A 23,968-nucleotide genomic window follows, 5' to 3' on the forward strand; every position below is an offset into this window, starting at 1 on the left:
CTTCATTTGAGGAGTTGTACTTGTCTGAACTGTGTCCCTTCATAGGCCTTTAGTATGTTTTTCCACTTATCCTTCCTTTTGCGTAGGTCTTCTTACTCAGCTACTTTATTATTGTTGTGTTATCTATTTTTTGCAGTTGTGTTACTTTCCATTTTCTGTTGTTCAGAAGTTTTGGATTATAATGGAGAGTAAAGTGTTTAAAAAAGTTAAGCTGTCTTTATGTATTATTGGTTAGCTGAATGGCACTTTTTTCTGCTGCCAGTGATATTTATAAAGCTTTTTACTCTGACTATTGTTAGTGATGGGAAGAACACGGTTGTTTAGAATGGAGCAAGGTTCAGTTCCTTTAGAATGAGACAAAATGCTCCATTCCACCACCAGATGGAGCTTTGACTTTGATTACCGCTTTCCGATTGACTCCCTCAAATTCAAGGGCCAATCTCATTGCTGTGACTAGGAGTGTTTTTTTTTCCTGATATAAAAAGAAAAGCATAAACCTAACAAGGTTAGAGAATCATCTCCTGGTCCACAACCTTAGAAGCATAGACTATAAAAAAGTGAAATTATACTTAATTACTTAATTATAGCATTTACCTGCTAGTTTGCCCAAACTACCTGTTAGGATTTTGACAGAAAAAAATCTCCAATTAATCTGGATAGAACTGAGTTTACCTTGTCTGATTCTAAGCATTTCAGAGAGTTTAGTGAAGAATTCCTGATGACTCTTCCCCCTGTACTACACAAGTGAGTAGGGATGCCTGCTCAAGTACATGGTATTTCTGTTAAATGTTCCTTATTTTCCTCAGTGTACCACATTTAGGCACCAATACTGAGGAGGCTTGAATCAAACTACCAGTCTGCAGTATAATTTTCAGTAGATTTGTCTGTCAGCAGCCTATGATATTGCTGTTGGTATTGTCATTGGTGTTGACAGTCTAGATGGTGATGCTATCAGTGTTGCTGGGTCATGTGGCCTCTGAGTTGGGAGCTGTTGATCACCCTTGGCACCAATTCTGTCGAAGCTGAGCTTGGATGGGTGGGCCACCAGGCCTTCACTGCAGAGACCTTTCACACTGGATCTCTTGTGCATGGGTTTGTCAGGCATTCTGTTGTGGTCAGGCTGTGCCAAACTTAATGCCTGTTCAGTCTGTGTTGATGCTGGCATTGGCTGGTTTTGATCACCAGCAGCAGGGGTTGATGCCCTGTACCTTGCATTGTTGATTCTGCATATGCTAGCACTTTCCTTTGACCATGGACATTTCCTTGCAGGAAGCTTATGTACTCTCCAGAGTTACTGACTACAGATATTAAGGACAAAGAAAATGCGGAGTCTCCCCATTCCCTCTTGGTGACCCCAAATTTAGATAGTATTTCAAATGATGAAACATAAAAGGAAATGATGCACAGCCCATATAACATCTTTTGAAAAGATCATGCAGGAGGCTTTCCTAACCGCCACCCCCCCCCCATCTTCTGCTTGAGTAGTCCCTCCTATAGACAGGATGATTCTGTAGTGGTCTCCTTAGGAGACCAAACAAGGTCTTGCAGCCTCTCAAAGACTGGACCTGCTGGACTGTGACACCTAAACCTGATTATATCATGACTTTGGATGCCTTTAAAACAATTTCAGTACTGCATAGTTGTCTATCCATCAGATGAGTCAAGGGTCATGAATAGATTTGGGAAGTGTATTTGCATAGCCCTGGTCTGTCGTTCTTGAGAATACTAAGCTACCTGTCTCATATGTTAAGATTCCAGCAAGAACAGTTGGATGAAATAAGCCATTCGTTGGACGAGTTATCAGATAACAGCATAAACTTAAATTGCAGTCACAGAAGGCAACTGTGTCTTTAGTTGCCAACCTCACCATGTGACTTGCACACATTTCAGCTGCTGGTGCAGCTTGAAAAGCAAGTGCCACTCATGCTGTTTATCACCACATCTGACTGCACCTGACTTTGCTAAGAAAACCAAGATAACCTATACCAATGTACCCTTGATGGGGCTGCTCTTTTCAACACAAAAATTGAGGCTGCTCGGGAGAACATGGAAAAGGAAAGCAAAACCCTTTCTGCTGATGTTCTTCGTCTTCCATTGCTGCAGTCCTTATTGTTATAGTCGGTGATCCAGTCTTCCCAAAGAGAGCCTCCTTCTGTTGCCAAACTGCTTTTTAGAGGTAGGTAACTTCAGCTTCAGTGGGCTTCTCCTAGCCTTTCGGGTTCTGTACCTAAGAAACATATGCTTAAATGGCAGAAGATTTGATTACTGATTGATTAGAGGTTCTATGGGCCCTCCCTCCTGATGAGGCCTAGAGGTGGAACCAGAGTTTGACAGTTTTGAACAGGTTCCTGAGTTTACCTTTCATTGTTTTGTTAGATATACATCCTGGCTTCCCTGTGGTGGATTCACGCATATATACTTCTAAATGAAAGCTCAGGGATGCCTCCTTTCTGATTCATTGCTGCCTGTTTAGCGTATAGGTGGGAAGCTCATAAGTATTTCTCAGCCGGCCCTAGGGCGACCTTGAAAAAGACCTTCTCACTCCCTAAATCCTGTTAAGCCTGACAAGTATCCTGGGGTTACTGTGGGTGAAAGTCAAACTGTTAGATAGGTGGGGCAAGGAGAGGTATAGGCGGGGAATTATAGTGTTCACATCTTGAAATATCAGTTCATGTGAATTTCACAATTGAATCTCAAAGAAAAATTAAAAAGGGAAGGTATTGAAAAGGTAGAACTTGTGGGAGCTTGCTTATGTTAGTTTACAGAGCTGAACAGTTGGGGATGCACAAGTTTGCAATGCAAGTTTGCAATGATGCTTTGCTGGCCGAGTTTGGCTGCCTTAGGCACTGTTGTTTGAGCTGCATGCCTTTGGAGGATCGCAATTTGACAAGGAGTGATGGATGCTCCTTTTTGGTCTGAAGGAGCAAGTCTGATGTCTGATTTGGCAGTTGATGATGTGTGGAGATCAAGAAATGGTGGATAAAACAAGAAAAGGACAGGAAAAAGTACAAGATTTTTTGCAGTAGAATTTTTTTGTTGCCTAGGGGAAGACATATTAGAAGGGGCCTGCTATGGGTGAAGAATTTAGGTCTCCTGGTGGTAGGGTAGGGGTAGTAGGTCTAGGGCTCAAGGAACAGGAAGCCCCTTTCAGACTTTAGCCTGCTCCAGACTTCTGGTCAGTCCTAGACTTCTGGTGAGGTAAGGGTCCTGCCTTTTCAGCTACCACATGATTCTCGTCTTTCAACTGCCTGTAGATTCTTTGGAAGTCTCCCTTTGCTGTTCAAAGGATCTTACTCAAGATTACTCAAGACAGATGGGTGTTGGACATCATTCCACACTTGCCTGTAAGGGGGCCTAGGATTTAGAAAGGTGTTTTTAGTTCTTGTAAGGGACAGAGTGGAGACACACTTTTGGATTTATCTCTTTTGGACACTATCTGGACATTTATCTCATCAAGATGTTGGCGTTATGTTGACGCATACCTGCTTTACATTGATCACTGGCAATCATCACTTTATGTCTCAAGAAGCTTACAACTATGTTGCAGCTTCATAAGCATATCAGTTATGCTCACAGATTCAAGCTGGAAAGGCTCATTATCTCATTCTCATTACTTGCCCTTGCATTTTATCTTTGGCTTATCTACTGTTCACTGTATTCTCCAGTGTTCTGGGCTTACTGATAGCTTACTTCAGCTACAAGGACCCTTATTCTCTATCCTTATTTAGGTTCTGGCCCAGAAGAGCCTAAGAAAAATAAGAGCATCTGGAATATCTTATAGCAGTGCTAAGATACCTAGGAGATGCTATGGGAAGATATCTCCCAGAAGTAAAGTACCCTCAAGGCCCCAGAAGACATCTGGGTGTAGACTGAATACAGCAGCAGAACAGCCTTTTAACTTGGACAACCCAGGAGTAACAAACTTTGCTGCATCAACTATCTCATCAGTCTCATGAGTCCGTGCTGACAAGTCTTCAACTCATTCAAGCATTGCATCTTGTGATCTGGTGCTTCCCAATGCCAAACCCAACTATCTGAAAAGCCAATAATATCTCAATAATGTATATGATGGACAGCACTGCCAGGATTTAGACACTGTCGGTTCATTTACCTAATGCCTTGAATTCAAGTATTTTGTGGGCTCCTCAGAATGTCCACCCTAAACAAGGACTCTCTGTGACCCGCCAGAGAGTCAGATTTTGGACAGATGCCTCAGACATTGCTTGGGAGCTCATCTAAATGTAAAAGTGGATACAAGACAAAGAGCCTGCCAGACTACAGCATCTACATATCAACATAATAAATGTGTTAGCAGCACAGTTCGCATTGCTGGCTGCAGGCCAAGGAAAAGGATCTTCCAGTGCAGGTTCTGATTCTAACAGACAACACAACTGTCATGTGGTAACCAACAGGAACAAGGGAACCAACTCTTATCCTCTATGCAACATGCAAATGATTTTCACTTCGATACGCTTGCACCGGCTTCTTCCTGCAAGTTTTCCGCCAGTGCACCAGAACTCCTTAGCAGATGTGTTAAGCAGACAAATCATGGAAACCACAAAGCAGATGTTGAATCTTGGAGCACATCAGGAATTGACAGTGTCATGGGGAACAAAGATGGGATCTCCATTCGCTGAACCACTGGCTTCCCAGCTGCCACAGTTTTGCACACCACTTTTCACCACACAGCTTGGAGAGTTTCCTGCTCTATCTTCAGTTGGGACAAGCCTTCATCTGTATGCCTTCACCTCTCTGCCTCTTCTTCCAAAGGTACTGTAAAAGTACAGGACAGGACAGGCAAAGGATGATTTTTGATAGCTCAGATTGGCCTCGGCAACACTAGTACCCTCTACTCTGGTCTGTACCTCGGCCTCCCTGGTACTAAAGATTGGCCCCCGCATCTATATCCCCATGGGACGGTCATCTGCTCTCAATCAAGCTTCACTCTCTCTTGCAGTGAACATCTGATCTCTTCAATGGACACACAGGCACTCTCTGTGTCTCAACACAGTTTTAAATGTGATTATAGAAAGCTAGATGGAATAAACAAGGAAAGCAATGCCTTACAACAAAATGGAAATAATTTAAATTTTGTTATTTGGGAGAGGAATTTTTAGAATTTGAGTAAGGCTAGAATTTATCTTTTTCAATATCTTACTAGGTCTGTCCTTCTTCAAGGTCCCTTCTCTTCCTGCAACATTCTCAGTGCAAGCATTGTGACCCACCATTAGTTTTGTGACCATCAATTGTTTTGCTTGTTTTCCTCAAGCGGTAAAACCCCCTAGGGAGAGGCTACTCCCCCAGCAACCCTATTTAGTGTTGGGAAAACACTCTACATCCTTTTTGGAAACTCTACTACTCCTTGGACGGGCACGCTGAATGGAAATGGTGAATTTGTCAATACTGCTTTTTTTTGGCTATTATTACTTCTGAAAAGAAGGGCAGTCTGCGGTGCAGCCCACTTTTATGGCAGTCAGGCCCCCCTTGATTTAAGTACTAATGAGGTATTTCCACGTTACTAATCTCCTATGCTAAGGTGGTGGTTAGTGTGGCTTACCTTATTTATTCATTTTGCATTCCTTTGCCTACATTCAAAAAGATAGGGAAAAAGAAAGAAATAAACAGGATGTACATTTTAATACTTTATTACTTAAGCAGGACATGCTATTACTCAGTCAGCAGTTGTTTTTTTAGGCAGTCTCAGCAGTTGTTTGTTTCTTTTGCTTTCAACAAACTGGCAAACTAGGTGGATCAAACAATGCATTGCATTGATTTTGTCCCATATTGCATTTTGTTATTCCCATGGGAGGAGGCCTTCCACTGGGGATACTGCCTCATTCCACAGCAGCATTTCACGGGGCAACTGAAGGATATTTTGGAGAGCTATACTGAGGCAGCAGTTACTTTTTTCTGCAAGCATACCTTCCTTCCTATGCACTCTAAGTCCTAGGCTGGTTTTTTGCCAGCTGTTTTTTTGCAAGGTGTTTTGTCAGCTTGCTTCTTTTTATGATCTTTTATGATTCCTTGCCCCCTTATTCTGGGATTCTAAGGGAATTAAGTTGACTGCGCAATGGGAAGGCAGAGAACATAGTACAGTTTGTACCTACCCATAAATGTAGATAGGATTCCATGGAATCATCCTCTCCCTACCTCCCCTCTGTCCCTCTGTGGGTGGTTGTGGTTGTGATTGTGAGTGTTTATATTTTATGTTATTATTGTTTTGTGTTGGTGTTTTGATTTTTTTTTTTGTCTTTTGTTTAGGGTCTTCTGACATCTCCAAGAAGGCAAGAAGACTGATGATATGCCGTCATGCGCGGTAGTACCCATTACTGGACGACAGTCTAATGCGCCTGACCGCGACGATCAATATACCTCTCTGGTATTCGCCGACTGGACACGGGACTATACCCAATAGTAAGGACTGCAGCAATGGAATCCTCGAACATCTACATTTATGGTAGGTACAAAACTGTACTTTTTATTTAATTCCTGACTCCTTAATATATGTGTTCTAGGATGCACTGGGGTCAACTCATGGCTGCTCTGGTTCTCAGCAATGTCAACCTCAACAGAGATCCGGAAGTAGCTAACATATAGAGGTGGTAACCTTTGGCGCAGTTTCTGGTCCAGAGGTATAAACAGTCATCAACAGCAGGGGTGCAAAGATCTTCCTTTGCAGGAAGGACAGCAGTCTGATCCTCAAGACCTTGTACAACTGTCCTACAATGAAGGCAATCAAGGTTCATCTGGTGTGCACCTAGGGGTTTTACTAGCCACCAAAAGCATCCCAGACAGTGGTAAAAAAGTGTTAAATCACCAAGTAAATCACATAAAGTGAGGAAGCACAAATAAATCTCTTTAATAAAATAAGCTAAATAATTAAAAAAGAAACATTTATTATGCACACTTAGCGCTTTCGTCCCTCTAATGCCTTGGGACTTCTTCAGAGTAAAAGAAATTTCTCTTGAGTTCATTACATAACTAGTCAATTAAAAGCCATGCCGATAGCCACAGCTAGTCAATCCCCTAGAAATTTCAAGAAACACGACTATTTAAATTCACATTATTACACTGCTAAAAAGTACCCCATATGAAATACATATCTATATTGATAGTCACCTAATATTCTTCGTAAAGTCCAAATCAGTGTTAAAAAATCTAAAAACATTCTTTCATATTCATACAAGCACCTAAAATGTTTATCATCTCAATGGTTTGTCTAATGACCTAGTGCCTTCAGTTTTAGGCAACAAGTAAGGGTTGTAGACTCATTGAGACCAAAAGGACCAGTGGCATTGGTCTTAAGTTGCCACTGAAGTTACCCCAGAGGAGCTACCCCTGTGGTCCTGTTCCACTACATCCATGATAAAGAAACCACATTTTCATGTCCTTCATGGTTTTGGATGTGTTTTCAGAGTGCCTTACTAGGGTCTTGTTTTTTGACATCCCTCAAGTGCTCGTAAACCCTTTCTTTCAATGCTCTTTTGGCTTTACCTTCATAGAAAGAGGTGCATGTTCTACATGAAGCCATATATACTATTCTCCTGGTATCACAACTGCACCTCTCAGGACTTGTGATTTTCTCAATCCCTTGAAATGTAATGGAATCACCCTCCAAAACTGAGGGATACTGTGGACACCTACCATACTTTGACACTGTCTTCTGTAGCATGGTGCTGTTTGAAGGTTTCTTCTCTGTTTCCAAGTAATTCTTACTATTGCAATCCTTCCAATACATAACTATTGGTTTCATACCAAATATTTTCATGTCTAGCCTGCCAATATTCAGAACTTTCTAGTTGTTTCTGATTATATTCCTTATGAATTTGGTATCTGTACTTTATGTAACAATGAATATTTTGTCAAATGTCTGGTTGTTTTACTGCCTTGAAAAGGCACCATCATTTCCAGAACCTAAAAGAGGTTGAAGAATACATTGTTTATTTTCTGGTAAACTTCCCTAAAAAATCCCTTCAAGGAAATCATAAGGATAGCCATCTGTTTAATAGCATGAACCTTAGTTTTTAATTTTCATATAGAAACATTTCCATGCCAGATGAGGTTCCATGCCAGAATAAGGTTCTCTGCTAAACAATCTTTTTGGATTTTTCTGAGAAAATCCCATGAGTCTTTAAGTGTATACACTTTATTATTCAAGTTGTTCTGGCTATTCTCACTAGTTGCCCTTTGACCAGGGCTTTCTTTTGGTAAGAATACATCGGTGTCCTATATAAATTTGAAATAAAGCATTTATTGACATGGTCAACCTTGATTTCGACAACTAGGTAGCAAATGCAGTCTGTGGACTTGTTAAGAGTGAATCTTAAAATGTTGGTGGAGTTATTGATATAGTTACAAAATTCACCAAGTCTACAATCACTGTCCCTCCAGAAAGTAACTAGATCATCTAGAAAATGTCCATATAGTGTCCAACTACTCTCAGTGCTGGAACTGAATACATAATTCTTCTCCCAATATGCTAAAACAATGTTAGCAAAAATGGGGGTGCAAACAGTTCACATTGCTACTCCATTTTTTTGTTTAAAGATGGACCCCTGAAACCATAATAAAATTGTTGTCTAGGACGATTTCCATAAGGGTTGTTACCAATCCAATAGTACCATTGCTAAACCTACTATTTTGACTAAGATATTGTGTAAACTACATCATCCTGCAGTTTTGGGGAATAACCAAAAATAAGTCCTTTATGTGAGTCATAACTAAAATAAGGTTCTCTGCTAAACAATCTTTTTGGATATTCCTGACAAAATCTCACGAGTCTTTAAGTGTATACACTTCATTATTCAATATGTCCTTTAACTTTAGGTCAATAAACTTGGCTAATGCCTGAGTTTTTGAGGCTTTAGCATCAACAATGGGACCCAAAGGGGGATCCACGATGTCTTTGTGGATTTTCGGTATTCCATAAATGGATGGAGTGTGAGGAAAATCATTCCTAAGAAAATGATATTCAATTTTTGTAATCTGCCCCTGCATTAATAAATTGTATAAAATATTGCCAGTCCTAGAGTATGCAATCTTCACTTGGTTTCTGGATACCTCCTCGTATGTTTCAGAAAACAGCATTCTTTCTATTCTACAGTTGTCATCTGTAATATCCATCACCATTAGCCCCCCTCCCTTGTCAAATTTCATGCATTTCAAGTCCTTATTACTACATATTTCATTTAACAAATTAATTCCACTATTGTTAATATTACTTGTAGGTACATCTTTATTGTCCTGAAATTTCTTATGTCATGTTCACATAACTTCTCAAATAGCAAAATGGTGGGGTGAAACACCCCAGAATATGAAGACCTCCATTTATGGGGACAACATTCAACCAGACAATGGCAGTGTGTATTGCATCAATACCACTGAGATCCCTTTAGGTTCCCCATCACTTCAGAGGTCGTAGAAACTGATGAATCACATAAAAGGAACCAGATTGGAGGGACATCCCCACCATTTTAACAACTCCATTGAATGTGGGAGGAGTGGCAGTGATAATGATGGATTGGGTCTTACTTTGGCAAAGCAGCTTAAAATGTTTGAAAATAAGCTCACTAAATATAATAAGCTACAAGTTGAGAGCTGCTATTTCCATGAGTGTATAAAAATGGGAATAGTACCTAAGGGTCTGAGATCTTGGAAGTTTCCCACTGGCCTTCTTGAAGGCTCGGCCTTGCATCATGACCTTTTGGCCCTATTTGATCAACAAGGTTATGAGCTCATGGAAACTCTAGTATGCCTTAATCAATTAAACATGGATAAATTGGTGGATGATATTACTCTGTTAGATCTTACAATCTCTAAAATTCTGTTGTTTGAACAACATAAAAATGATTATAACAATATTTGTAGGAATGTTGATACAGCATTAAATGATGTTAGGAGAAGAAAAGAAAAGTTGCTATGTGACAAAGCAGACTAAGAGCATAAAAAAGCTTACCCGACTCCCCCACCCAAGAATATGAGGGCCTGCATTTATTGGGACGATGTTCACTGTGTATTGCATCAAAACCTCTGAAATCCCTTTAGGTTCCCACTACGTTGGAGAGACTGATGAATCAGAGAAAAGGAACCAGATCAGAGGGACATCCCCACCATGTAAACAACTACCAGGGACATCGGCCATGGAATTTACCACCGCAACAGAGGAGGAAGGGGAGGGCAAACATGACCTAGCCCAAAGATTAACAATGTATCATTTCCCATCTCTCTGCTTCTCCCTACAAGTGCCTCTTCCTTTCCTACATACAACTGACTTTATGCACCGACCACCTACCAATACTATCATTATTTGCACCCTTAGCATTTTTCGTCTTCCTCTATATGTCTGCACCGTTCCTGCTTATCCTACCTTTAGACCTTGCCCCCTACTACTCTCTATCAACCCCTCCACTTTAAACTATTATTTCCCCATCTATTCCTATCCTCTCTCACCCGTCTACTCAGAGCCTTTCCTATCCAGTTTATCATTTATACATATTTCATCCTACCAGTTATTTTATAATGTATATATATCCCAACTTCTCTGAAATATTTGATGTCTAAACTCTTTCTTTGTAAAGTATTATTTTTCAACAGTATTATTAATAGATAAAAAGTATAGATGCTATATATGACTGGATGTAATCTAACTGTATGTCACCTGTCTAATGTAATATTTTACTGTGTACATGAAGCTTTTCTCTCCAGGCCTGTGCTGAAAAAGGACATGTGTCCAGTTGGACTTTTCCAGTTAACAAATGTAAAATAATAAAATAATAAGTAATAGTAACACATCACAAAAATTACTTTAAAAAAGGGTCTATATCAGTCCGTCGAAACGGCTGAAGTTCGAACACTGATTATCGCGAAGCCGCGGAACACTGAATTCTTTCCCTGGGAAAGAATTTGGTGGGCTGTTTCTGTGGCTTCGTGATTATCAGGACTGTGATGGGAAGTTACAGGTCGGGTTCAGGTAAGTGTGCGATTGTGTGGACGTTAGGGTTAGGTGAGTTAGGGTTATGATGCGGGTGAGGTGGGTTTGTGATCGTGACAGACTTTAGGGTTAGGGCGGGATAGGTGAGTTAGGGTTAGGGCGTGGGTCAGGTGAGTGTGCAATAGTGACAGACCTTAGGGTTATGATTTGGGTTAAGGTAAGTGGATAGTAGTGTATGTACAGTTTAGTGTAGGGTTAGATGTAGCATTTTAAGTGTTTGTGTGTGGATTGCTGTTTTTTTGGTGTGCTTGTGTTGTGTGTGTGTGTTTCTTGGAACAGCAATTTTTTGTTCTAAGACTTCGATGTTTTTGTACTTCGTGGTTAGAAGTTCGAACATATGGTGTTTGAACTTCAGCCGTTTTGGTGAACTGATATAGACCCTTTAAAATATACAATTTCAGTTCCTTTTTATTACAACTAAGGATGCCTCTTTATTTGAAAGAGGGATGACAGTTCTAGAAGAGGGAATTTAGTTAAAACATTTACTTGAAACTGTTCTGAGAAAACTGAATTTTAATACTTGGCTTAGTGATGCTGTTAGGAGGGAAATGGGGCATGATATTTTTTCAAAGACCATTTTGCTATTTGAGAAGTTATGTCAACATGACATGAGAAACATATGTAAGGCCAATAAAGATGTACCAACAAGTAATATTAATAATAATGAAATTAATTTGTTAAATGAAATATGTGGTAATAAGGACTTGATATTCATGAAACCTGACAAGGGAAGGAGGCTAGTGGTGATAGAGATTGCAGATTACAGCTGTAGAATGGAAAGAATACTGTTTTCCGAAACATTCGAGGAGGTATCCAGGAACCAATTGAATATTGCATACTCCAGGATTGACAATGTTTTATGTGATTTATTAATGCAGGGGCAGATTACAAAAACTGAATATAATTTTATTAGGAATGATTTTCCTCAGATTCTATCCAATTTCAGAATACTGAAAATCCGCAAAGACATCACGGCTCCCTTTTGCATCCCATTGTTGATGCTAATGGCTCAAAAACTCACACATTAGCCAAGTTTATTGACCTAAAGTTAAAGTAAGTATTGAATAATGAAGCGTGTATACACAAGGAATCCTGGAATTCTCAGGAAAATCCCAAAAGATTGTTTAGTGGAGGACCTTATTTTAGCTACAGTTGACATAAAGGACTTATTTTTTGTTGTTCCCCACAACTGTTGGATGGAATGGTTTACACAATATCTTAGTCAAAATAGTATGCTTAGCAGTGATTACTAGTGGGATGGTAACAACCCTTACGGAAATCACCCTAGACAACAATTTTATATTGTTTGAGAGGTCAATTTTTTAAACAAAAAAACAGAGTAGCAGTGTGGGCTCCATGCACCCCCATTTTTTCTAACATTGTTTTAGCATATTGGGAGAAGAATTATGTATTCACTTCTGGTTTTGAGAGTAGTTGGACCCTGTATAGACGTTTTCTAAATGATATAGTTGTTTTCTGGAAGGCAGTGATTGTAGACTGAGTGAATTTTTTAACTATATCAATAATTCCACCAAATTTTTAAGTTTCGCCCTTAACAAGTCAGTGGATTGCATTTGTTACTTAGATGTTGAAATTAAGGTTGACCCTGTCAATAAATGCTTTTTTTCAATTTTATATAGGAAACCAACGGTTTACAATCACAATTTAGAGTGAAGGTTCAGAGACGACAGGATGTTGAAGTACAGTTGGCTGAATCCCTTTTTGCCGAACCTTCATTTGTACAAGTCGTGGTTTACAGAATGCGCAGTGCATTTGCACATATGAGGTCGATCTTATAATTAGAGATTGCTGTACAGTGGGGATTGGGAAATTTACCCTTTTCCCCACTGTAGTGCAATCTCAGAGTTTGAATATATAATTTGCAGGGGGTGGGGGTGCGGAGGAGGGCTTGCACCCTGCAAAATTTATCACATCACGTGATATGCACTGTCAGACTGCAGTCTTCGGATATCGAGAAAGGTCGAATTCGCAACAGGAAGTGTGTTTGCGACATTCTGACCTTCTCGACATTCCAAGTCAAACTTCTTAGTTAGTTAGGAATTTATTTTGACTGTCGAATATATGATAGTAGACCGAAACCAACATATTCTAATTCTCTTCTGCATTATGACAGTTGCCACCTCCCTCACCAAAAGAAAGCTTGGATTAAAGGGCAACTGGTGAGATCAGATGAGATGATATCTAGCATGGAAATGTTTCTATATGAAAGTGGATAACTAAGGTCCAGACTATTAAATGGGATAACCTTATGATTTCCTTGACGGAATTTTTAGGGAAGTTTACCAGAAAAGAGCCAATGGATTCTTCAAACCTCTTTTAGATTCTATGAATGATCGCTGCTTTTCAAGTTACAAAAACAAGCAGAATTTTGACAAAGGATTCATTGTTACACGCAATATACTGTGGATATAAAAAAATGAGAGCATAATAAATAATTTCAAAACTTTTCCCACCTTTAATGTGACCTATAACCTGTACAATTCAATTGAAAAACAAACAAATCTGTTACAGGAAAAAATATAAAAAATAAAAAATGTATAATAAGGTGGTTGCATAAGTGTGCGCACCCTTAAACTAATACTTTGTTGAAGCACCTTTTGATTTAATTACAACATTCATTCTTCTTGGGTAGGAGTCTATCAGCATGGCACATCTTGACTTGGCAATATTTGCCCACTCTTCCTTGCAAAAGCGCTCCAAATTTGTCAGATTGTGAGGGCATCTCTTGTGCACAGCTCTCTTCAGGTCACCCTACAGATTTTCTATTGGATTTAGGTGTGGGCTCTGGCTGGGTCATTCCAAAACTTAAATTTTCTTCTGGTGAAGCCATTCTTTTGTTGATTTGGATGTATGCTTGGGGTCATTGTACTGTTGAAAGGTGAAATTCCTCTTCATCTTTCTAGCAGACGCCTGAAGGTTTTGGGCCAAAAGTGACTGGTATTTGGAACTGTTTGTAATTCCCCAGTTCCAGCTGAAGAAAAGCAACCCGAAAGCATGATACTGCCACCACCATGCTTCACCGTGGGGATGGTGTTCTTTTGGTGATGCAAAGTGTTGTTTTTGAGCCAAAAGTACCTTTTGGAATTGCGGCCGAAAAGTTCAACCTTGGTCTCGTCAGACCATAATGCATTTTGTTTTGCAAATTTTAGTCAGACCTGGATGTTTTTCTGTGTAAGAAAAGGCTTCCATCTTGCAACCCTACCCCATAGGCCAGACATGGAGAATACGGGAGATTGTTGTCACATGTAGTACACAACCAGTACTTGTCAGAAATTCCTGCAGCTCCTTCAGTGTTGCTGTAGGTCTCTTGCAGCCTACCTGATCATTTTTCATTTTATCTTTTCATCAATTTTGGAGCGACATCCAGTTTTTTGCAGTGTCACTGTTGTCCCATATTTTTTCCACTTTTTGATGACTGTCTTCATTGTGTTCCATGGTATATCCAATGCCATGGAAATTTTTTTGTACCTTTCTCTTGACTTCTTTCAACAATGAGATCCCTTTGATGCTTTGTAAGCTCTCTGTGAACCATGGCTTTTGCTGTAGCAAGCAACTGAGTAAATGTCAGGAAAATCCTACTAGGACAACTGAACTTTATTTGTGGTTAATCAGTGTCTCTTTAATTGATGGCAGGTGTGTACCAAAGAAGACTGAATGCTGTAATTAAAGCAAAAGGTGCTTCAGCAACGTATTAGTTTAAGGGTGTGCACACTTATGCACCAGCTTATTGTACATTTTTTTTCTATTTTTTTCCCCTAACAAATTTGTTTGTTATTCAATTGAATTGTACAGGTTATAGGTCACATTAAACGTGGGAAAAGTTTTGAAATTATTTATTATGGTCTCATTTTTTTATGTCACAAAAACCTGGCATTTTACCAGGAGTGTGTGCATTTTTTATATCCACTGTAGATGCCAAATTTATGTGTAATATAATCGGAAACAATTGGAAAGTTCTGAATACTGGGGGGATGGACATAAAAATATTTGTCACGGAACCAATAGTTATTTATAGAAGGGATTGTAACATTAGGAATTAGTTGCAAACAGCAAAGAAACCTTCAAACAGCACCACACAACAAAAGACAGTGTCAAAATGTGGTTGGTGTTCCCAGTGTCCCTCAACTTTAGAAGGTGATTCCATTATGGTTCAGTGGTTTAGGAAAAACAGAAATCTGGGGAGGTGCAATTGTGACACCAGGAGGGTAGTATATATTGCTTCATTTTGAAAATGTACCTGTTTCTATATTGGTAAAACTGAAAGAGCTTTGAAAGAAAGGGTTTACGAGCACTTGAGGGATGTCAAAAAACAAGACTCTAGTAATGCTCTCTGGAAACTTATCCAAAACCATGAAAGACATGAATTTGGTTTCTTCATCATGGATGTAGTGGACCAGGACCCCAGGGGGGTGGCCCCTGAAAAGTAAGGTTGCAATGTAAAGAACTTGACTATCAACTTAAGGCCAACACCACAGGTTCTTATGGTCTCTGAGTCTGCATCCCTGACTCGTTGCCTAAAATTGAATGCACTAGGTTATTAGACAATAAACCATTGAGATGATGAACATCTTAGGTGCATGTACGAATCTGAAAGAATGTTTTTAGAAGTTTTTAAGTTTAATTTGGACTTTGTGATGAATATTAGGTGACTATGAATTTAGATGTGTATTTCATATAGGATACTTCTTAGCAATGTAATAATGTGAATTCAAATGGTCCTGTTTCTTTAGATTTTTGGGGATTGACTAGCTGTGGATATGGAAGTGGCTTTTAATTAAGTAGTTATATAATGAACTCGAGGAAGTTTTTTTACTCTGAAGAAGTCCCCAAGCATTAGAGCGAGAAAAACGCTAAGTGCGCCTAGTAAATGTTTCTTTTTTAAATTATTTGGCTTATTTTATTCAACAGACTTCTTTGTGTTTCTTCACTTTGTGATTTTCTTGGTGATCTAACATTTTTACCACTGGCTGGGATGCTAATTCGTTCTCTGTTTGAATTTGGTTTTGTGGTATTTTCGTTTAGCCATCATACAGGACAGGTGGCCAATGACAGTAATGTTCAGAACCTGTTTGATTTACTTCCACCACCCTTTTTCATCCCCATTCTCTCCCCCTTACAGAGGTCTCACCATGTCAAAAGGCTACAAGAAAAGAGAAATTAAACATCATAAAGAAGTGCTCTAAGAAGTTCCACCAAGCCTTGAAAGTATTAAATGATGACATCTTCACCATCATCAGACCCATATTAGGCATCAGCAGTGTCAATAAATGTATCCCTAAGGAAATCTTGTGAATGGTAGCAGTCCATCTTTCCCTGCCTGTCAGTCAGGTATTCTGTTTGGATCTCCAACATGACTGCCTCCAGACAGAATGCTCGGGATTCTGTGAAGATGTTTATTATATTGATCACTGCTGTGGTGGCCTTTTTTTTTAAACAAGAAACATCTTTATTGAATTATCGCTTATGTCATAGGCAGTCATACATTTATATAAATTAAAACAAACCATATTGACATTTTTCAGTTATAAACATGACATATGATCTTCTATACAATCATTGCCAGTCAAACATTCAATTCCTGGCTTCTCTTAAACTTTATTCTTACTTTAAAACATTATTCTGCATGTATTATTTTTACATTTCCCATTTTGTCTATGTAACTTGCTCCTACCTTTTTCTAAACATTGCACCATTTTATTATCTGTGTTACTAAATCCACTACTTTTAAAATAGTTGGTTTGATTTCCATTTTCTAGTAATCAGTTTTTAGGCAGCCACCAAAATTAAACTCAGCAAGGCCTTACTATGTCTAAGCAATTCCAATTTTGCATCACAAATCAGAAAAAAAAAATAATTTTCTTCGTTATGCCAGTTTGATCACCCAGTGTTTCTGACAGAGTAGTTTGCAGGGAGTTTGTAAAGTCTTCTAACTCATTACACTCCCCAAAAATATTTTCCTAATTACTTAATTCTGCCCCATCACACCTCCAGCATTTGCAATCTACATGAGGGAAAATTCTTTGGAGGCTGCTTGGGGTATAAAAATACCTATGCAGACATTTCCAAGCGAAGATCCTAAATCTTCTAGACTTTATTGCATATTTGGGAGCCATCAATATGTCCTTTCATTGTTTCTTTGTAACTCGCTTATCCAATCTCTATCCCAATCCTTTCTAAACTCATCTGATAGATTCCTGTAGTTATCTTGCAATATTTTACAGGCCATAGTAATTATCCCTTTTTTAATAGCAGCTAGATTTTATTAAAAACTCTACCACTGTTGGTCTTTCACTTAGGATCCCATATTCCTTTCTTTTTGCTCTGATATCAATCCTTGATAGGGTCCCGCGGTGGTGGTGCTGCGGTAGTGTTGTCGCCTCACAGTAAGATGCTGTCCGATTCGATTCTCAGCTAGTGCATCTTCTGCGTGGAGACATGCGTTAATGGGCATACCTTCGTTGAAGGTTGTGCGTCAGTGCTGGTAACTCGGCACGTAAAAATCAACTACCAATCATTAGCGGACTGGAGTTCCGCTGTGGCGACCCCTAACCGGGAAAAGCCAAAAAGACACAACAACATCAATCCTTGATAGGGAAGGCAGTCCAAATTAATTCTTGACCTCTTCTCTTTTATCTTTCCCCCTCTAATGATTTGCCCCCAGTACCTTTGTCCTTTTTCAGTTTTCTCCTGCAAATTCCAGCCCAAACTTGTCTATTCTGTGTACCTCTAATTGCAGTCAGCCCTATAGAGAGAATCTCCTTTCTCCATTCCCATGTTGGCTTAGTTCTTAAAATACTTTCTGCTACTTTATGAATGCAATATTCTGTATGGTTACTGTTATTCTCCATAAGGGTCTGCATCCAAAATCCCAGTATCAACTTATATCTTGAGCTTTCCCTCTGTTTCATCATCATCTCTTTCCTGTTTGAATTATAGCTTTCTGCTTGTGCTATTTATAGCAGTCTTAACTGTGTAGCTCTGAAATACCCCTTCAAATCAGATAATCCCAAACCACCTTGATCTGTTGGAAACTTCAGCTTGACCAACTTGACTCTTGCTGCCTTCCCCTCCCAAATAAAATCCTTTAATTCTTTATTAATTGCTATCCACAACTTCTCCCCTGGTGGATAAAAATATGCCTGACCTGTATATAAAACTAAAGGGACTAAAAACATTTTCACTGATTGTATTTATCTATCTGTAGCCATAAAACAGAGCTTCCATTTTCTCAGTTTTTGTATTATCTTTTGTTTAGTATCTTCCCACATATCCTTAACTGCCATAACAAAATCCTTTTTAATCCATACTCAGAAGTGCTTAATTTTATCATGGCCCCATAGATATGGGTATTGCTGAACCAGTTCATGTGTGGGTACATGGTTTACAGCTATAGCCTTTGTTTTACCTTTATTTATTTTGTATCCCAAACAGACTTGAAACTGTCTCAGAATGTTCCACAACAACAAAATGTCCCTTTCTGGTTTTATTAGGTATAAAGTCATAACATCTGCCGATAAAGCCAACTTTTCTTTTTTTTTTTTTTTACTATACCAATTATAACTTTGAATTTCTGTGTCCTGTATTTTCTTTGTCAGTGATTCTAAATGTAACACAAATAAAAGGTAAAAAGGATACCCCTGTCTGGTTCCTCTGCTCAAACAGAACTTATCAAAGATGATCCCCCCATGGGATGTCCTCTTTCCCTTTGTTATTTGCATTATATTTTATAACCTTTGGCAAAGAAAATAAAGGACTCAAAAATTCAAGGATGTAATTGGTATGGTAATCAAGAAAAGCTGGTTCTATTTTTCAGATGTTATTTTACACCTGACATAACCAGAAAGAGACATTACAGTATTGTGGAACTTTCTGAGACAGTTTAAATTTTTTTGGGGGGATACAAAATTAATGAAGCTAAAACAAAGGCAATAGTGGTAAATTATGTAACCACATATAAATTGGTTCAGCAATATCCATATTTATGGGACATGATAAAATGATGTATTAGGAGTATAGATTAAAAATGATTCTGGTGTGGCAGCTAAGGATTTATGGGAAAAGATTAGACAAAAGATAATACAAAAACTGAGAAAATGGAAGCTTTGTTGCATGGATATAGATAGTAAGATACAAGCAGTTAAAATGTTTTTAGTCCCATTAGTCTTGTACAGGTCAGGCATATTTTTATCAACCAGAAGAGACATTGTGGATAGCAATTAATAAAGAGCTGAAGGACTTTATCTGGGAGGGGAAGATGGGAAGAGTCAAGTGGGATAAGCTTATTCTTCCAGTATAACAGGGCAGGTTGGGATTACCCTATTAGAAGGGGTATTTCAGAGCTACACAGTTAAGGCTGCTGTACATAGCACAAGCAGAAAGCTATAATTCAAAGTGGAAAGGGATGATGATGAAACAGGGGGAGCTCAAGAAGCAAGGAGAGACTGGAATTTTGGATGCAGGCCTTTAAGGAGAACAACAGTAATCATACAGAATATTATATCTATAAATTAGCAGAACGTATCCTAAGAACTAAGCCAACATGGGAATGGAGAAAGGAGCTTCTGCCAGTAGGGATGACTGCAATTAGGTATACATACAAAAGGCAAGAGGGGGCTGGAATTTAGTGGAGAAAACTGGCAGAGGAGCCAATGCACTGGGAGCAGATAATTAGATAGTAAAAGATGATAGAACAGGAAGACACCAAGAACTTATTTGGGCTGCATGTTAGAGATTGCCTTCCCTATCAAGGATTGATATTAGAGTGTAGGCAAAGGGAAAGAAATAGGAGGCTCCTAAACAAAAGACCAGCACTGGTAGAGTTTTTAGTAGACTATAGAACAGAAACTGCTATTAAAAAGGAATAATTAGTAGAGCATATAAAATATTGCATGATCGCTATAAGAATCAATCAGAGGAGGTTAGAAAGGATTGGGGAGAAAGACTGGATACGCATTTCACAAAAAAACAATGGGAGGACATATATGTGTATGTCTCCCAAATATGCAACAAAATCTAGAAGATTTAGTATTTTTGCTTGGAAATATGTGGGTACATGGTTTACAGCTATAGCCTTTGTTTTACCTTCATTTATTTTGTATCCCAAACAGACTTGAAACTGTCTCAGAATGTTCCACAACACCAAAATGTCCCTTTCTGGTTTTCTTATCTTTTCCTCAGTTAGACAGCAAATGCTGGAGGTGTGATGGGGAAGAAAGAGATAATTGGGAACATATTTTCTGGGAGTGTGGTGAATTGGCAGACTTTAAGGATTCCCTGAGGGAGACATTGTCAGAGATGCTGGGTGGGCAGATTAGTGTGATGAGGGAAATTATTTTTCTGAGCTATGATACATAATTGGAATTGCCTAGACATGGTAAGGCCTTGCTGTGTCTAATTATGGTGGCTGCCAAAAAAACAATTACTAGAAAATGGAAATCAAAATCTAAACCAACTATACTAGAAGTAGTGAAAATAGTAACAGAGATAAAACCACTGGAATTGAGATCTTTAGAAAAGGGTAGGAACAAGCTACATAGGGAAAACTGGTGATTGTGGGAGCAATACATACAGGGGAGGAGTGGGGTTTAAAATAAGGCAGGACTTAAATGAACTATGTAATATTTGACTGAAAATGATTGGGTAGATTATAAGTGATGCATAATGTTTGCAACAGTGTCATATTATGGTTTGTGATATAAAATGCTTGCAACTAGGATTGTGTCAGTGTGGTTTGTTTTCATTTATATAAATGTATGATTGCCTGTGTCATAAGTGATGGTTTAATAAAAATGTTTCTTGTTTAAAAAAGGGCAGGAATTGAATAATTTATGTAATGTTGCTTACATTATATGATCTATAGCAATATATGTGAAGTATAATGTTTGTAAACGTGAACTTGAAATACTGTTTGATTACTTTTATATAAATGTACGTTTGCCTGTGTTGCGAGTGATAATTCAAAAAATATGACTCTGTCATCATACATGTGTGTGAAGGACCTGAGACATACCTACCTGGACTACATGAAAAGAGACATGGAGAAGCTCTTGGATTATGTAGCTCAGGCAGGTATGACCCTAGCCGTGAGCAGCATCCTACCATCACCCAGAATGATACCACAGTACAAGCAGAAAATGATTGATTTCAACAATTGGTTAAGTTTCTGGTGTCATTCCAAGGGGATCCAGTATCTGTGTGCCTGGGATGGCATGATTGACAGACCTCGATGCTTTGCCAGAGATGGCCTGCATCTGTCACCCCTGGGCTTCCGAATACTGGCCAAGGCTGTTGTGACCCCTGTAGTGCCTTTTTTAGGCTGTGTTCCAAAGACCAAATTACCACCATAACAGCTACAAACAAATGCAATCTGAGGGTCATGCTGCTCAGTGCTAGAAGTCTAAATCTCAAAATGCACTCGCTCGAAGCACTCCTTAAAATGGAGAACATCAACATTTTTCTGTAACAGAGTCCTGGTTCAAAGCAGCAGAAAGCACCCCTGCACTACCAGGCTGTACCTCTTTCCACACCTTTCGGCCCCAGAACTTGGACCAAAGCTCCAAAGGTGGTGTTTTTTCCATATACATAAAGGATGTCCACACCTCCAGACTGGTAGCCCAATATAAAGCATCAGAGATACTTCAGGTGCAGCTAACACTGGGTAAGACAGCGATTCAGGTCATAGCCTGCTGTAGGTCCCCAACCATGTCCTAAGACTTGTACTCCACGTTCTAAGCACCCTGGAGAATATTATGGTCCAACCTAACACTCTCATACTGAGCAACTTCAACTACCCCTCCATTAACTGGGAAAACTACTCATGTACCAATACACTTGCTCAACGTTTCCTGGAATTCATTAATTCCAATGCTCTGGGCCAGCTCGTTCTTACCCCCACTAGAGGTAGCAACATCCTTGACCTGGTCATTACTAACGTGGGCGACCGTTGCTCTACACCAATAGTAAACTCCTCCCTGGTTAAATCTGACCACAAACTAATCACCTTGGAAATCCACATCCCTCTCCCCCACCCCCACCCACCCCCACAAAGGTAACCACCTTGAAAAACTTCTCCAAAGCTAACTTTGGGCTCCTAAAACAGAGGTGGCCAACTTCATGGCACCCATGCAAATGGAGAATAGTTGCATGACCTCCGAATTATACACCAATGCACTGTACGAACACGTACACAAAAGCATGGCCCAATAGAACCAAGATGCTCTCCTCCAAAAAAAGGAAGCCAATCTGGTGGTCCCCTGCCATAAACAAACTCTACAACAGAAGGAAGAAACTGATGTAGAATAAGATGAAGTCCCAAGACTGGAAGAACTCCCTTATCAGCCTCACCAAAAGCTGAGATCCCTCATCAAATCCTCTAAAGCTAGCTATGAAAACAGAATTGCAGCAGATAGTAAAGACAACCACAAGGCCTTCTATAGTTATGTATAGAATCTCTACGGCAATACCAAGATTTGCTCTGAATCTCCAGACTCTGAATCCCACACAGTTTGGTTTTGTGAAGGGTAGATCATGCCTGCTGACCTGGTCAACTTCTCTGAGTCAGTCACCAGAGCTGTGGATGAAGGCAAGTTGGTTCATACAGCCTACCTTGATCTGGCCAAGGCCTTTGATACCATTCCCCACTGAGGAATCATAGAAAAACTCACTAAGCTAGGCATCAACCCCTGTATCACTAGGTGGGTTGCAAACTGGCTCACAGGTAGAACCCACAGTGTGAAAGTAGCTGACTCCAAGTCAGACTGCCAACCAGTCATGGGTGGAGTCCCACAGGGTTCGGTCTTGGGTCCTCTCCTGTTTGGTATCTATTTCTGTGAAGTCCAGGCCAACATGAAGGGACTCTGGCTGACAAAGTTCGCAGATGATTGCAAGTTGGGAGTCATTATTAACTCCCCAAGTTATGTTGACATCCTACAGAAAGGCCTCAATGAGACCGACTGGTGTCAGAACCATGGCCTTAAGCTCAATCCCAAAAAACGTATCGTCATCCCCTATGGGAAAAACTCGGTTCCCATGAATTACCACATCGGTGGTAGTCCACTGAATACAGAAGGCATTATAAGAGATCTAGGAACACAGGTTGACAGCAACCTCTCTTTTGACCACCACATTGCCACTGTGATCAGAAAATCCTTCTGTGTGACGCATCTCATTACTAAGGGTTTTGCATCCAGGAAGAAAGAGGTCATTGTCTCCCTCTTCTCTTCCCTTATTAGGCCAGTCATCGGGTACAATGCCCCATTTGGCGTGTACCTCACTAGACACCTGCAACAACTGGAGAGGCAGCAAAAGTTCTTCACAAAGATGATCCTAGGCCTTAAACACTTGTCCTATATGGACAGACTCAGAAAACTCCAAATATTCTGTCTCGTATCACCTACTTAGAGGCGATCTCTGCTTGACTTACAGAGTCATGTCTGACCCAGCTGTGTTAAAAATGTTACATCTAAAAAAATCCAAATCCCTCCACACCACACGCTCCTGAGACCTCAACCTCATTACCACAATCAACAGAACATGCTGGAGGGACAGGTTCATAACCCAGAGAATGCCCATACTATGGACATCTCCAAGAATGCATGGATCATGCAATCCCAAACAAATCCAAGTCCCTCTCCACCAAATGTAAGCGTCCTGTCTGGTGGACCTCAGCCATAAACAAATTGTATAACAAAAGAAGGAAGCTACTGCATGTCAGAGCGAAATCCCATGAAGGGAAGACATCTCTGATCAACATTAGCAGAAAACTACGTTCTCTCATAAAAACATCCAAGGCAAACTTTGAGAGAAAAATCGCTAAGGACACTAAAGATAACCACAAAGCCTTCTTCAGCTATGTTAGAAAGCTGGGCAGAAACTCTCAGATATGCTCAGAGTTGGTTCACAACAACAAAAAATACACTGAACCCACAGATATTGCTAACATTCTGGCTGATAGGTTCA

General features: G+C 39.6%; 1 protein-coding gene across 2 annotated transcripts in view; it reads left to right on the forward strand.

Annotated features, from left to right (window-relative positions):
* The window catches only part of SZT2 (SZT2 subunit of KICSTOR complex), a 3,556,133-nt gene that overhangs the window by 3,373,527 nt on the left and 158,638 nt on the right, over positions 1 to 23,968 (forward strand). The window lies entirely within an intron of this gene.

This window comes from Protopterus annectens, chromosome 10.part0 (assembly GCF_019279795.1).
Source record: "Protopterus annectens isolate FY-2018-M chromosome 10.part0, PAN1.0, whole genome shotgun sequence".
NCBI lineage: Eukaryota > Metazoa > Chordata > Ceratodontiformes > Protopteridae > Protopterus > Protopterus annectens.